The sequence below is a fragment of the Salmo salar genome, chromosome ssa25 (assembly GCF_905237065.1).
Source record: "Salmo salar chromosome ssa25, Ssal_v3.1, whole genome shotgun sequence".
Lineage (NCBI taxonomy): Eukaryota > Metazoa > Chordata > Actinopteri > Salmoniformes > Salmonidae > Salmo > Salmo salar.
In genome coordinates this window covers 11,936,218-11,951,798 of record NC_059466.1, presented here as the reverse complement: position 1 = coordinate 11,951,798, position 15,581 = coordinate 11,936,218, and the positions used below count along the sequence as shown (strand labels likewise).

Below are 15,581 nucleotides of genomic sequence, written 5' to 3'. Positions count from 1 at the left end.
AATTAGTGCATTCATCTTAAGATAGCTAGGTGAGACAACCACATATCAGTCATAGTAAGTACATTTTCCCTCAATAAAGTAGTTCCTATCAAAGTCAGTGCTAGAAGGAAAATACACATATATTTTTTATATGCAGTGTTTACCGTGAATGTGGTCTCCGCGAAAGCGGGAACATTGCCTTTAAAAGACGCATTGTCGGCAAAGGGCAATCAGATTGAATCCCTGCCCCAGTTTATACTGGACCTTCTCCATAGGCTAACCCTAGACCTGACCTAGCAACTATAATGAGCATATTATTGAGCCATGGTTAAAGCGCCACCAGGCTCCTAGTAGATATTAAGGCTGAGTCCCAAATGGCACCCTATTCCCTCTATAGCGCACTACTTTTGACCAGGGACCTAGAGCCCTATGGGCCCTGGTCAAAAGTAGTGCAGTATATAGAAAATAGGATGCCATTTGGGACGCATCCCTGGAGCTAAGGAGGAGATGGGAGACACGGGGGCCCTAAAAGCTTCAACAGAGAAACGTTTAATCAACAACAGATTTATTCGATTTGTCGTTCACAGTTTCATTGGCTCGGTATCATCCCCCAGTAATCAAACACGTGGCAGATTCCATCAAGATACTTTTTTTCATTTCTTCTTCTTTTCGTTTTTACAAAAAATGTACAAACAGGTAACATACATCAGCTTAGACCAATACATGTACAGCGTAACAGTTCAAAATTCAAACACAATCTATAGTACATTCCTATTGTAGTACCATGCATGTAAAGTTAAACTCCAGGGTGAAGTTTCCCCTACTGTAGGTACAGATCTAGGATCAGCTTCCTCTTCCTCTTCCCCAATCCTAACCTTAACTATTAGTGGGGGATATGAGTCTAGGGGCAACTTCACCCTACACCTAAAGATAATCTAGGTGAAACTAAACAATAAATATAGATGAACGTAAACAGAGTTCATTTCATTTGAGACTGAATGCCAAACAAACAGTAGGCATAGATATGACAGTGTTCAAGCATTGAGATAGTTTGAATCTGTTTTAGTACAGTAATGTCCATTAGGTAGTTTGTGGGGTTTGCCGATGGACCTCTAAAACACATTACACATTTCATAAACCCCTAGAAAGCATTAACAGAGTTCCATTGATATTTCTGAACGGCGCACAGCAATGGATTCAATTACATAACCACGCCACGTTCTACACTTCAACGGGGCTTTCAAGTTTCACAGCGTCTTAGAAAAATAATTGCTTCTGTATGTACAGTTACTGCGACGATGAAAACAGGTTGGTGGCGTTATTTATTTACACTACCGCATGTCAGCTGGTCCGGTTTGACCATCCACTGAAAAACATAGTTGATCCGTCTTCTAAAATGTGGACCATATCAAGACGTTTTGCACACGTCCCAAATGGTGCCCTATTACCTATATAGAGCGCCACTTTAGGCCCGGAGCCCTATGAGACCTGCTCGGAAATAGTACAATAGGGTACGGCTTAGGACGCATGTTGGACTGGTGATCAAAATGGCACAGTAAAGTGGTCAAATATGAGGAGTTTTGTTTAGTCTCATCATACTGCTGCCATTGTTCATGTTGATTGATTCACTAACGCTGAGATGTTTCGGAGCGCTTCAGACTTCACAATAGCTTAATTAAATAAACAAGAAACTTGATATTCAAACCGACATTGTAAATGCACTCACAACCTTTTTATGTCTACTGATCATTTTCGCTTTATGTTTAGATCGGGCAAATGATGAGTAAACTATTATAATAAAAGTGATGGACATCATGTATAAGTTGAATAAGGAAACCTTCAAGTAGACAAAACATATGCTAAATAAACGATACATTCATAATCCAATGTTTGGGGAGCGGACCGTGCTACAGTGCAGTAGAAACAATTTCAACAAATAACTGCATTCTGTGACTACTACTCCGGTTGACTTTGAGGCAAAGCTTGTCCAGATTTTTCCTTTCTCTACATTCCTTGACCAATTCAATAATTGACTATTCTCTTAAGGCATACCGTATCAATCCAAGTAACTTTGGCCTCAGATATACAATTATGCTTCGAACAGTGTTATGACATGACATATCTATTTCCTGTAATACAAAGGGACAGTGCAAACCTTTATGCCATGAGCATTGAAGCAAAAATCTGCCGAAATAACATTTGTAATGCAAATTGGATCATGGTAAATTAGATTTGACGGCTATATGCCTCCATGCATTAGTTCTGTACCACCTCTAATGTTTTGAGTTTTGTCAGCCTCTTGATATGTACCCATCAACAACATCAACCCTTACCCTTCACCCCCAGATGTACACGTGGCTCCAACATAGATATGAATTGGGGGGTGTACAATGTCCGAACAGAATCATCTCTTTTAAAGGGTTACACTTTAAACACACACTTATGTACAGAGCCAGAGTACATAGTCTGTGAGACCCCACAGATGCACAAATGGTGTCCTGCTATTGCTGCTGCTGCTGTACAAAAGTCGGAACTCTGAACACACACACGACCAGGTTTGGGAGCCATCAGACATATACAGTATCGTCAGTGCGATAGTCACTCCGATTCCAGCTTCCTCCATATGTAAAAGTGTGAGTCACCGTCACTTCAGACCCGTTGATATGATTCAACCGTACAAATATTCCTGGCTGAGAGTGTGCACGCCAGCCTCTTGCCAGCCACTGTGTGTAATATTGATTGAATGAGAGGATCAGAATTGCAGATAAAGCCCTTGCCGAGCCTCCGAAGCCCCATGGGAGAAAAAAAAAAAAAAACAGGCTGCTACCTGCCAGCTTCTTCCCCACCTACGAGTGTTGAAGGAGGCAGGAGCGTGTGCATGATAAAAGATACCTGGCGGAGCGAGGCAAGGCAGTGGCCAGTGGGCGGTGGTTCAGGTGGGGGCGAAACTGGCCAGGGTGGTGGTGAGTGAAGGTGGAGGTCCTGCTCCTGGTCAGATCAGAGCATCAGTGTCATGTTGCGGAGGAACCACTGCTGGGAGCGGCTGCCTGTGCAGTCTCTCAGGGTGGGCACCATCTTGTCCTCCTCAGTAGGCATGTCCAGACACTGGTTACTGTTGACGTGCAGCAGGGTCAGCCGCTGGGGAGAGAGGTGCAGGCAGACAGAGGCAGAAACAGGCGCACGCACGCACGCACACACACACACACACACACGTGAATGAGCATTATACACTGAACACATAGGCCAGGTTCTTTGTCTCTGCTCCACCTTGCAGCCAGAAAGATGGTTACTGGGAAGATTAGAGATATTTCAAAATGTATGTCTTCCACCCGCAAATACAGATTTTGCAGTATATTTTCCAGCAGGTTGTATGTGGATTGCATTTCATGTACAGAAACCTCATCATTGGGTATTGAAATTATGCTGATTTATGTCGCACTAAATAAGTGTCAAGTCTTTCTACATTCATTTTGTGATAAAAATCAAGGCTCTTGAATGAATCTCTGGACTTTTTTTTTTTTACCTCAAGAGGATTCGTTTTGTAGAAATCAATTTTTTGAGTGTCGATAATCTTTTGAGTGTTTCCTCGTGTTGATACTTAAGCCCCAAGACTAATGGCAAGGAGAGGAGACATAAAAGGTCTTAATTAACCAGTTATGGCCACTTGCTCTCTCTTTTCTCAGGGGTACTGTACTTTGCCATTTTATACCTCTGTCACCAGTCACTACTCTAGTTAAAATGTCCATACAGAGCAGAGATAGGGTAGAATCCAATTCCTGCCATTTGGCCATGTTTCACTTCTGAGGAAATAAAATCACAAATTTCTATCAAAGAACCATGACATACAGTACATATTGTAAAATTACAACACTCAAAAAATGATCTAGCTTGGTGGGGGTAGTGGCCCAACCGATAGTGCAAGCTGTATTGTGTCAGAACAGGTATCCATGCAATGAATCTCCAGCTCAACCCACTTGGGGTTTGAGCCCTGGTCAAAAGTAGTGCACTATACATGGACAAGGGTGCCATTTGGGACACATCCCTGGTCTGTAAGAGGTAATATGATACAGCTCTGTGTGTGTTAGGACACCAGTCATCACCCAGAGCCATTGTAGAAGTACAGTACAGTACATCATTTTACATACAACTGGTGATAAGACACAATGCTCGACCGGCAATATGTCCCACCTGACTTACTGACGTACAGTAGAAGAGAAATCAGATGAGCTTGAACGTTGAAAGTAATAGAGTATGTGGGGTTCAGAGTACAACTTTTTATATAGTCAGGTCCATAATTATTGCCAGCCTTGATAAAGAGGATCAAAAAATACTGTATAAAATAAATAATACAAATACTGAGCTATATTGTATGCAAAAAAAAAGGGGGAACATTATTTTATACTAATACAACTGCTGAGAGAAAGAGATATCTTTTAACAAGTGACAATAATACCAAAAAATCTTAAAAAGACAGATGTCCAAATTATTGGCACCCCTTTTTTTCAATACTCCAGCACTGAGCCTTTATCTAAAATGTTTAATGAGATTGGATTCCTCCATACACAATCTTTCCAGATCCTTGACATTCTTTGTCTGCTCTTATGGACTGACATCTTCAATTCAAACCACAGGTTTTCAATGATGTTCATGTCTAGAGATTGCAAAATTAACATTTTGCATCAATGAACAATTTCTTTGTGGATTTTGATTAGTGCTTGGGGTTATTGTCTTGCTGGAAGATCCACTTGCGGCCAAATGTCAGCCTCCTGGCAGAGGCAGCCAGGTTTTTGGCTAAAATGTCCTGGTACTGGTTAAAGTTCATGATGCCGTTGACCTTAACAAGCGCCCCAGGACAAGTGGACGCAAAACAGCCCCATAACATCAAAAATCCACCACCATTTTTTACCGTAGGTATGAGGTACCTTTCTGCATAAGCTTTTGTTTTTCAATGCCAAACCCACCACTGGTGTGTGTGGCCAAAGAGCTCTAATTTCACGTAACCTGACCATTGCACCGGGTTCAATCCAAGTGCCAATGCCATTTATCAAACTCCATAGCATTTTATATCATCTTTTCCCCCCCAGAAACCAATAAAGTGATGACTTCTACTTCTTGATCAATTCATTGTGATATTCATCAACTGTATTTGGATGAACTAACAGTCTGCTAAAACAAATGATGCAGGGAGTTGGTTTAGCATTTAAACTTAAGCACTGATTTTGCATCATAGTTTGACAGGATGCTAGAATCCATATCCTCCAGTCCTATTGCTTATGGGTTGGATCAAATGCAATGAGTTTCCTTCTAGGGAGCTTTTCCTGTCCACTGTGCTCACACCTCTGCTTTGCTTGCTCTTTGGGGTCGACTTCTGATATTAAAAGGGCTTTATGAAATCTTTGACTGATTGGTTGATCGATTGATTTTCCTGTAGCATAACTGAGAGGCATATGCATTGTTACCCTCAAGTTAAAAGGGAAATCATTAGTAGCCTATTTGGGGATAATTGCAACTAACATTGGCCACTTGATTATCGCCAGGTGATCTTTCATTAAGCCATCAATAGTTAATCAAATCACCCGCACAGCTGATTTGAATTGCAACCATCATCCGCCACTGATTTACCGCTCCATAATGTCGATGTCAGGGTTATCTTTTAGTCCTGATAGCAACCAGAGAGAAATTGGCAAAGTGGTTTACACCGCCCAAAATCTGTCCACGAAAATAAGACCACAAAGTGAGGAATTTTTGTACGGAGGTCAATGAGTGTCGAATTTGGTCAACAAAAAATGGAATTGCTCATTTGCTACGTGAGGCTTATTTGATCAAATAGAAGTTTCGTAATGGTTAGTTATGTAGTTACGAATGCAATGATAAGTGGACGCATGTGTCATTTCGGCAACTTTGAAAAAAAAACGACTTTATACACGTATCTGCCCTCTCATTGGCTGGAATAGTCCCACCTGATCTCACCTCTTCCCGCCTGCCTTCCATCTTTGAGGAAATACATTTCCATTGTTTGAGGGGTCACTCGACTATCTTGTCAATATAATCGAAAATATTTGTTGCAACCAACATTTAAGACTATTTCACCCTCTGTTGGGTATTATCATCGGAACAATTTGATCTTGCCAGGCGCTATTCAATCGCTCGCTCAAGCGTTACAGATTGTGCATAGATTGAGCTGACATATGCAGCGTTTACCGCGAATGCAGTCTCCGCTAACGCAGGAACATTGCCTTTAAATTTAATTCACGCTGTAACGCTAAACTTCCATGATATGGATTGAATAGAGCCCTAAGGGCGATTTATCTATTTAATAATCATTCTGTAAAACTGAAATAAAGTATTTAATTTCCTTGTTTACCACACAATATCTTCTATGGCAATGTGGCCTACCCTAAAATATCAAAATATGCATTTCCAATTTATCAGGTACAGGACAGAACAACTTATCAAAGAAAAAATACATTTCTAAAACTCTGGTATGCTCCCATGGTGATTTTAATCAGATGCACAAAAAAGACAAGGTTTCAATCTGAGTTGGATCTTTATCAGGTCATGTGTAGCCTATCTATACATTTTATGAATGGAAAAGTCATGGTGGTGGAGTATTTGTTCCTTTCCAATTTATGTAATCCAATATTGATTTTACTTCTCTGAATTGAATTATGACCATTTCTTTCCAAGAGGGAAAAAAATAAATAATAATATTCCTGAACAACTTGATAACACGCAATAGTGAAAGTATTCACACCCCTCGACTTTTTCCTCATTTTATTGTGTTACAAAGTGGGTTTAAAATGGTATTTAATTTTTTTTAAATGTGAATGATCAACACATAATACTCTGTAATTTCAAAGTGGAAAAAAAGTGTTAACATTTGTAAAGAATGAATTAAATATAAAACACATATATCTTGATTAGATAAGTATTCAATGCCCAATACATGTTAGAATCACCTTTGGCAATGTTTACAACTGTGAGTTTTTCTGGGTAATTCTCTAAGGGCTTACAAAACCTGGATTGTACAACATTTGCCCAATATTATTTTCTAAATTATTTCGGGGCTTGCCATAGATTTTCAAGCAGATTTAAGTGAAAACTGTAACTTGGCCACTCAGGAACATTCACTCTCTTCTTGCTATGTAACTCCAGTGTAGATCTGGCTTTGTGTTGTAGGTTATTGTCCTGCTGAAAGCTGAATTCATCTCCCAGTGTCTGGTAGAAAGCAGACTGAACCAGGTTTTCCTCTAGGATTTTGCCTGTGCTTAGCTCCATTCAGTTTAATTTTTATCCTGAAAAACTCACCGGTCCTTAACGATAAACAAACATAGCCATAACATGATGCAGACACCACTATGCTTGAAAATATTGCGAGTGGTACTCAGTAATGTGTTGTATTGGATTTCCCCCAAACATAACACTGTATTCAGGACAAAAAAGTGAAATGGTTTTCTACATGTTTTGCAGTATTACTTTAGTGCCTTGTTTTATTCAGTACATGATTAATTATTTTCACTCTGTCAATTAGGTTAGTACTGTGGAGTAACTACAATGTTGTTGATCCATTCTCAGTTTTCTCCTCTCACAATCACATCCATTAAACTCTAACTGTTTTAAAGTCACCGTTGGCCTCATGGTGAAGTCCCTGAGCCGTTTCCTTCCTGTGCTGGCAACTGAGTTAGGAAGGGATATTCAATGTATGCTTTTTTTTTCACCAATCTACCAATAGGTGCCCTTTGTTGGGTTCGGAGAATATGAAATATACTTATTCATGTCACTGAGGGAGTGCTAAGGTTTAGAGGGTCTACATCAGAATTGAATGGTTATAGGAGGAAGGTATATAGTGTGTGCAACTAAGCTTGGAATGTGTTGAGTGCAGGGAAGCGATTACATGTGGCAGGCATTGATAAGGGGAGAGAGCCATGGATTAGTGATGGAGGGGGGTTGAGGTCAGGTCAGGTCACCTGAAGGGGGAAATAAAAGTTTATGCCCGTATCACTTAGTGTCCTGCCTAACAGCAAAGAACGATGTTTGTACAGATGGGTAGGAGGAGACTCAGCCTATGAGGAACGGTTAAATATCAGTGCTTGTGTAAAAATGTTTTTGTGCGAATGCAGCTGTATTGACCCTCTGGGTTGAATAAACTTGGTTAAGCTTTCATAAGGTCAGTTGAGTGTTTTACTTTGAGAATTAGAACCTAACACCTTCTTTGTGAGGCATGGAACATCTCCCTGGTCTTTGTGGTTGAATCTTTGTTTGAAATTCACTGTTTGACTGAGGAACCTTACAGATTATTGTACTGCATATGTGGGGTACAGAGATGAGGTAGTCATTCAAAAATCATGTTAAACAGTATTATTGCACACAGAGAAAGTCCATGCAACTTATTATGTGACTTGTTAAGCACATTTTTACTCTTGAATTTATTTAGGATTGCCATAACAAAGGGGTTGAATACATACTGACTCAAGACATTACAGCTTTAAATTTTAATTAATGTAAACAATTAATTAATCTAAAAACATAATTCCACTTTGACATTATGGGGTATTGATTGTAGGCCAGTGAACCAAAAAAATCTACATTTAACCCATTTTAAATTCAGGCTGTAACAACATAATTTGGAAAAGTCAAGGGGTGTGAATACTTTCTGAAGGCACATACAGTTGAAGTTGGAAGTTTACATACATTTAGGTTGGAGTCATTAAAACTAATTTTTCAACCACTTCACAAATTTCTTGTTAACAAACTATAGTTTTGGCAAGTCGGTTAGGACATCTACTTTGTGCATGACACAAGTCAGTTTTCCAACAATAGTTTAGAGATTATTTCACTGATAATTCACTGAATCACAATTCCAGTGCATCCGAAAATTCCATAAAATGATGTCATGGCTTTAGAAGCTTCTGATAGGCTAATTGACATCATTTGAGTCTCAAACTCAGTTCCTCTTTGCTTGACATCATGGGAAAATCAAAAGAAATCAGCCAAGACCTAAGAAATAAAATTGTAGACCTCCACAAGTCTGGTTCATCCTTGGGAGCAATTTCCAAACACCTGAAGGTACCACGTTCATCTGTACAAACAATAGTACGCAAGTATAAACACCATGGGACCATGCAGCCGTCATACCGCTCAGGAAGGAGACGCGTTCTGTCTCCTAGAGATGAATGTACTTTGGTGCGAAAAAGTGCAAATCAATCCCAGAACAACAGCAAAGGACCTTGTGAAGATGCTGGAGGAAACAGGTGCAAAAGTATCTACATCCACAGTAAAACAAGTCCTATATCGACATAACCTGAAAGGCCGCTCAGCAAAGGAAGAAGCCACTGCTCCAAAACCGCCATAAAAAAGCCAGACTACGGTTTGCAACTGCACATGTGGACAAATATCGTACATTTTGGAGATATGTCCTCTGGTCTGATGAAACAAAAATAGAACTGTTTGGCCATAATGACCATCGTTATGTTTGGAGGAAAAAGGGGGAAGCTTGTAAGCCGAAGAACACCATCCCAACCGCGAAGCACGGGGGTGGCAGCATCATGTTGTGGGGGTGCTTTGCTGCAGGAGAGACTGGTGCACTTCACAAAATTGATGTCATCATGAGGCAGGAAATGTATGTGGATATATTGAAGCAACATCTCAAGACATCAGTCAGGAAGTTAAAGCTTGGTCGCAAATGGGTCTTCCAAATGGACAATGACCCCAAGCATACTTCCAAAGTTGTGGCAAAATGGCTTAAAGACAACAAAGTCAAGGTATTGGAGTGGCCATCACAAAGCCCTGACCTCAATCCTATAGAAAATTTGTGGGCAGAACTGAAAAAGTGTGTGCGAGCAAGGAGGCCTACAAACCTGACTCAGTTACTCCAGCTCTGTCAGGAGGAATGGGCCAAAATTCACCCAACTTATTGTGGGAAGCTTGTGGAAGGCTACCCGAAATGTTTGATCCAAGTTAAACAATTTAAAGGCAATCCTACCAAATACTAATTGAGTGTATGCAAACTTCTGACCCACTGGGAATGTGATGAAAGAAATAAAAGCTGAAATAAATCATTCTCTCTACTATTATTCTGACATTTCACATTCTGAAAATAAAGTTGTGATCCTAAATGACCTAAGACAGGGGATTTTTACTTGGATTAAATGTCAGGAATTGTGAAAAACTGAGTTATTAGCCAAATGTATTTGGCTAAGGTGTATGCAAACTTCTGACTGCAACTGAACATTTATACAGATACAGTACCAGTCAAATGTTTGAACACACTTACTTATTCAAGGGTTTTTCTTTATTTATTCTTTATACACCTGTTAATTGAAATGCATTCCAGGTGACTACCTCATGAAGCTGGTTGAGAGAATGCCAAGAATGTGCAAAACTGTCATCAAGGCAAAGGGTGGCTTCTTTGAAGAATCTGAAATATGTCTTTATTATTAGTAGTAAAAAAATAAAAACCCTTGAATGAGTAGGTATGTCCAAACTTTTGACTGGTACTGTATATATCATTTTTTTATGCCCCTACACCCCTCTCCCCTGGTGGAAAACATAAAAATGTGCATACATACATAGCTTATTTCCTAATCACACTGGACTCCAAGTGTATCTGCAAAATCAATCACTCCAATCTTAATTCCAACCCTCAGATGTCCACAGACTAACCAATCTTTCCCAGTAGAGTACACTACCATTTTACTAATCCCTTTTGCAATACATCCTTCTATTTTACTGTGATGTCTTACAAGGGGTTTGAACTGGTTTTATAATGATATTTCAACTGTCTATCACATGTTTCTGCAATCCATATTACTTTAATTTACAATGTGCTAAACGTTGATCTTCAATTACTTTATCAGTCAAATCATTGTAATATGTCACATTCTGCTATTTATCTTTTTCATATTTTGATTTGTTGTTCCTGATAGGATGTTTCTTCATTGGGGTGGGAGTAGTGAATGCAGAAAAAAATGACAATTTCCCATGCCTTTACCGCTGTCTAGTATTAAGACGGCTTGACACCGTAACAGCGTCAGATCAGCTGGTTTACTAGTTTTATTCCGCTGCTTTTTCATTGCAACCAGGGTTATTTTAGCTCAGAGCAATATGTAATCTCCCTTTAGTAGCGTGTTAAGAAATCCAGCGGTAACCTGCTGGTAACCCGCAGGTGCCATGTCTTTGTTGCAATCAGGCAAGGTTTTAGTCATGACTAAGAACCCACTGAATCAAAAATGTCAAACGCTCCACATACTGTAGCTGAATATATTGACATGGCAGCAATTATTGCCTTTGACTTTCAGGCAATGATTATCCTGAAGTTATAGAGGACGTCTCCAGTTCTGTATTCAGCCTTTATGCTTTGAATGGGTAGGACAAACCAAGATGGTTTGTTTTTGGGTCGTGAGGTAAACCTCAATAAACTCTACCTGCATACAGAGCACCTCACACACACACAGACCATTACACACACACTCTCCACTATCTTTCTCTTTGTTCTCTCTGTGTTTTGTAAAATGACTTCACTGGAGAGGAGATGGACCAGGCATTACAGGAAAACCACTCAGGCAGGCTTTTGGTGCACTTAACAGTCAAAGGTTGAACAAAATATATTAATAATACAATGTTCTGCTTTTATAAATGAATAAAACATACTCATGTATTGACGTTCTCAAAACCATACCTGTTCAAATAATATTACATTATCAAACCAGAATTGTAATATCTGCCATTATAGTCCTGTACCTGGTGGTAAGGTCAAGTATGAACCGTCACTAAACTAAAGCTTATTTATTAATCATAAGGACATGGCCAGGGCAATGATAATGGTGCTATTTTTGCCATCACTGCAAGATCCCACCATTCCACAGTGCAGAAAAGAGAGCATGAAGAAAATAGAACAGAGGAAAACCAATCCATATTTAATGAAAATATTAGAAATGTGGGAGATGCGTCCTCTGCTCATAATTATTTAATTGCTCCTCAGTGGCAATAAAAAGTCCCATTACAGCCGAGGCAGTCCCAGCGAGTGGCTCATGAGCTCTGTGTCGTGTGTGTGCACAGCTGAGACCTGCTAATTAAATGAAGATGGTTTCTAGGAGTCGGCCCAGGGCGAAGAACATTTATCCGCTTTGTCCTTCACAAGGAAGTGTCGACGACCGGACTCGCTGACAGATGCAGGATCTCTTTTAAAATGTGTGTTTGTGCTGACACTAACCACGCTGAAAAACAGAGCCTGGCATGTAACAAAAAATCAACACTGTACCAACAGATTTAATGGACATTTCTTTCTTGGCATTTTGCCATTTGAGGGAGCAGGCGACGATCAGATAGGAAACGGTGTGCGAATCCCAAATGGCATCTTATTCCCTTTACAGTGCTCTACTTTTGACCAGGGCCTGATAGAGCTTCGGTCAAAAGTAGTGCACTATAAAGGGAATAGGGTGGCATTTGAGGTGTTGGTCGCAATATTGTTTGTTCAGAGAGTGTCTTGCAGTGTTACTCTCGAGGACAGTGAACACCGTAGGAACAGAACAGGGAATAAGGCCATCTGACAGCAGGCTGCTCTAGCACCGTCCCTTTTACAAAGAGCAATAACCCTGAACGCAACTCACCCAATTTAATCAACAGTAGTCTGAAAAGGAAAGAATATGGTTTTTACCAGGCAGACACAGACTGTTTAACAGACAAATAAACTCCAATGAATTACAGAGGTACTGTAAAGAGGTAACCGGCTAAAGTTATTGGCATGACAAATAGAAATACAGTACATATATTAAACAGAAGACTGTAGTTACTTGCAGCGAGCATCCAGACTAGATTTAGAATATTGATAGGTCAAATGGAAATGAGGAGTGGTGATTGAAATTCAGTCCTCAGACAATGAGAACATGCTGCAAGCTGAACACAGCTGTTATGGCGTGTGTTCAAAATGCAGCCCCCACTTTCTCGAGGCCAGCGCCATGAAAGAGGGATCACTTCAAAAGAACTTGTAAACAAAGGCGAGCCCATTTCAATCTGCCCATCAAATAGCTCGATAATCAGCTAAAATTAAAAACGACCTTGTCTCCTCGGCTCTCATTTAATGAGCACCGCCGTATGAGGGGCCAAAGCCAGTGATTTATTTTGGATCAAAATAAAATATGAATGTACTGTAGGAAAATAAATGTCAAACGAGATCTAATTTGGTGCAGAAGAAGGCTGGATAAAGGTCTTGCAGATAGCGCCATGTATACAGCACCTTATGTGTCTGTCATTAAGCGCTCATATCAAAAGGTCAGCGGTAAATGCTACTAAATGCCCTTGAAACTGCTTTGAATGGCACACTTTGACTAACGACAGAAACGTTCCGAATCCCAACCTGGCTCAAGCTCCGAGAAGAACATGTCGAGGCTGAGGCAAAAGAAATGAAAATAAACACTCTGTGAGGTAAAAAGCTGCTTACTAAAGCAACGTGACAGCCTATTCCACCACATAGTCGCACGACTCCAGCTCTACAGACTAGACACTACACACTAGACTAGACAACTACACACTAGCCAACTACACCAGTAATGGCTGGTGAGCAGAGATATAGCAGGACGGGCTAATTTTATAGGCACACTAGACCACTACGCACTAGACAACTACATACTAAGACCTCCTCTAGGTCTGGTAGCACAATACTGACCTGTGGTGACCCATGCAGGAAGACAGCCTCTACAGAAAGTAATCAGTGGGGCTGTAGTACAGCTTCCTAAACACCTCCAGCCGGGTGAAGTTCCTCATGACCCATGCTTGCAAGGGGCTACTATTACAGTACTCCACCGTGGGGCCCCAAGTACCGTCCTCCAGCCTGCTGATGGTCAGACACGACTGGGTGATGATGTGGAGGAACGTGTGCTTCTGCGGATGGACATCCGGATGGAGGATGGACATGTCATGGACAGACAAGAGGAGATGGGAGTGAGTGAGAATCGCTAGGACAGAGCCAGTACTCAGGCCAGACAGGACCAACAAGATCATGAACAGTACTGTGTACTTCAATTTCCAAAAGAACTATTCTACACAACCTATCTAATGGAGGACAAAGGTTACAGTTGGACCATGTTGGCGTGTCGCTCAGAACGGAACCAACTTTGCATAGAAGTTTTTGGGACTTGTGGTGTGGTGGGACTGATATTCCACAGTCCTAAAAGATGAACAGGGAGGGATTGAGAATAGAGGTGAGTAGAGAGATGGCTCTGACCAGTGCTTGAATTGGTCCGGAACACACTGTTACTAAGTACCGGCACGTCAAATGTTCTACTGCTTGAGTACCGGCTTTAAAATATCGCAGCGTTTCTGCACCTTAATATAAACGAGTACCCAAAGTGAGTACCGACACCTATTTCAGTCCACTTCAAGCACAGGCTCTGACCACCTGGAAAATGGAGAATGTAAAAAAAGGCAGATATTTCTCTCTGCTTGAAAATGATGACCAGATGAAATGTTAACGGCAGGGCTGGGATCAGCAGTATCGCCTATCACACCGTTGCTAAAAATAATCAGGCCATTGAGTGGCATTGAAACCCCACCGCCGTATACGTCAGGGACATTTCTTAAATGCATGAATTATTCATGTTTCATATTATATATATAACTAAAGTAAAAAGCGAAAATAGCTGGACCTAGGGTTGTACAGGAATAGATGGGGGGCTTTTCAAAGTCGACAGTGACATGAGAGATCTTAATCACTGACAGGTGACACCATACTCAAGCAGGTGGAACATAGGAACGTGCAGGGGCGGAAATCCCGGGGGGGACGGGGGGGACACGACCCCCCCATCCTGGGAAAAATATGATTTGTCCCCCCCAATATATCACTGAAACATAACTATGTAATTTAAATAATATTAATAATACGCAATGAAAGGAATTGTGCTGATTATAGACACTTAATAGCGCGTTTTTAAGTTTCAAAAGATTGCGACCCCCCCCGCCCTTTGCCTCACAATGGTTTGATCCACTGCCAGTTCCTTAGCTTGTTACGTAACTGCCGTGAGGTTCATCCAGTCAATCGCGCACACACACACTAGCTGAATATGCAGAGCTAGCACGCAAATATTAATTATTAAGCTAGCTAGTACCTATTCCATTTATGTGGCATCGTCAAAGATGGAATCAGCATGCAGATGATGTAAGTTAGTGCTTCAAAGTCCCTGTGATAAGGTTAGCGATAAACTGAAGTCCAAACTGAACAGAACTACTCTCTCATCTACCATTGTCTTAAATATATTTAATGGTCTCGTTGCAAAAGCTAAATTGTCGCAAGGGAACTTTTATTTATTTATTTTATTTCACCTTTATTTAACCCGGGTAGCAAAGATTATAGCAAACACCACTGAAACTGAATTGGTGCTCGCTAGCTTTGCAAATTCAGCTATTGTTGGAAGCCAGCCAATATGAAACAAACTATTAAAATTACAAAAGGTTGCAGCATATGTTGTGTAAATGGTGAACTCATATAGCTGTCAACTCTTGTCATTTTAATCCGTTTCACATTTGCTAGCTACCTTTTAGATCGAAGCCCATATAGAATGATTGAAGATGATAGAAGCCCATCTCCTACTGTAAATAACCTACACACT

The 15,581-nt window shown here is 40.6% G+C and overlaps 1 pseudogene; it reads right to left on the bottom strand.

The window, feature by feature from the left end:
- Positions 1 to 527: 527 nt before the first annotated feature.
- The window catches only part of LOC106586166 (polypeptide N-acetylgalactosaminyltransferase 13-like), a 55,435-nt pseudogene continuing 40,381 nt past the window's right edge, over positions 528 to 15,581 (bottom strand).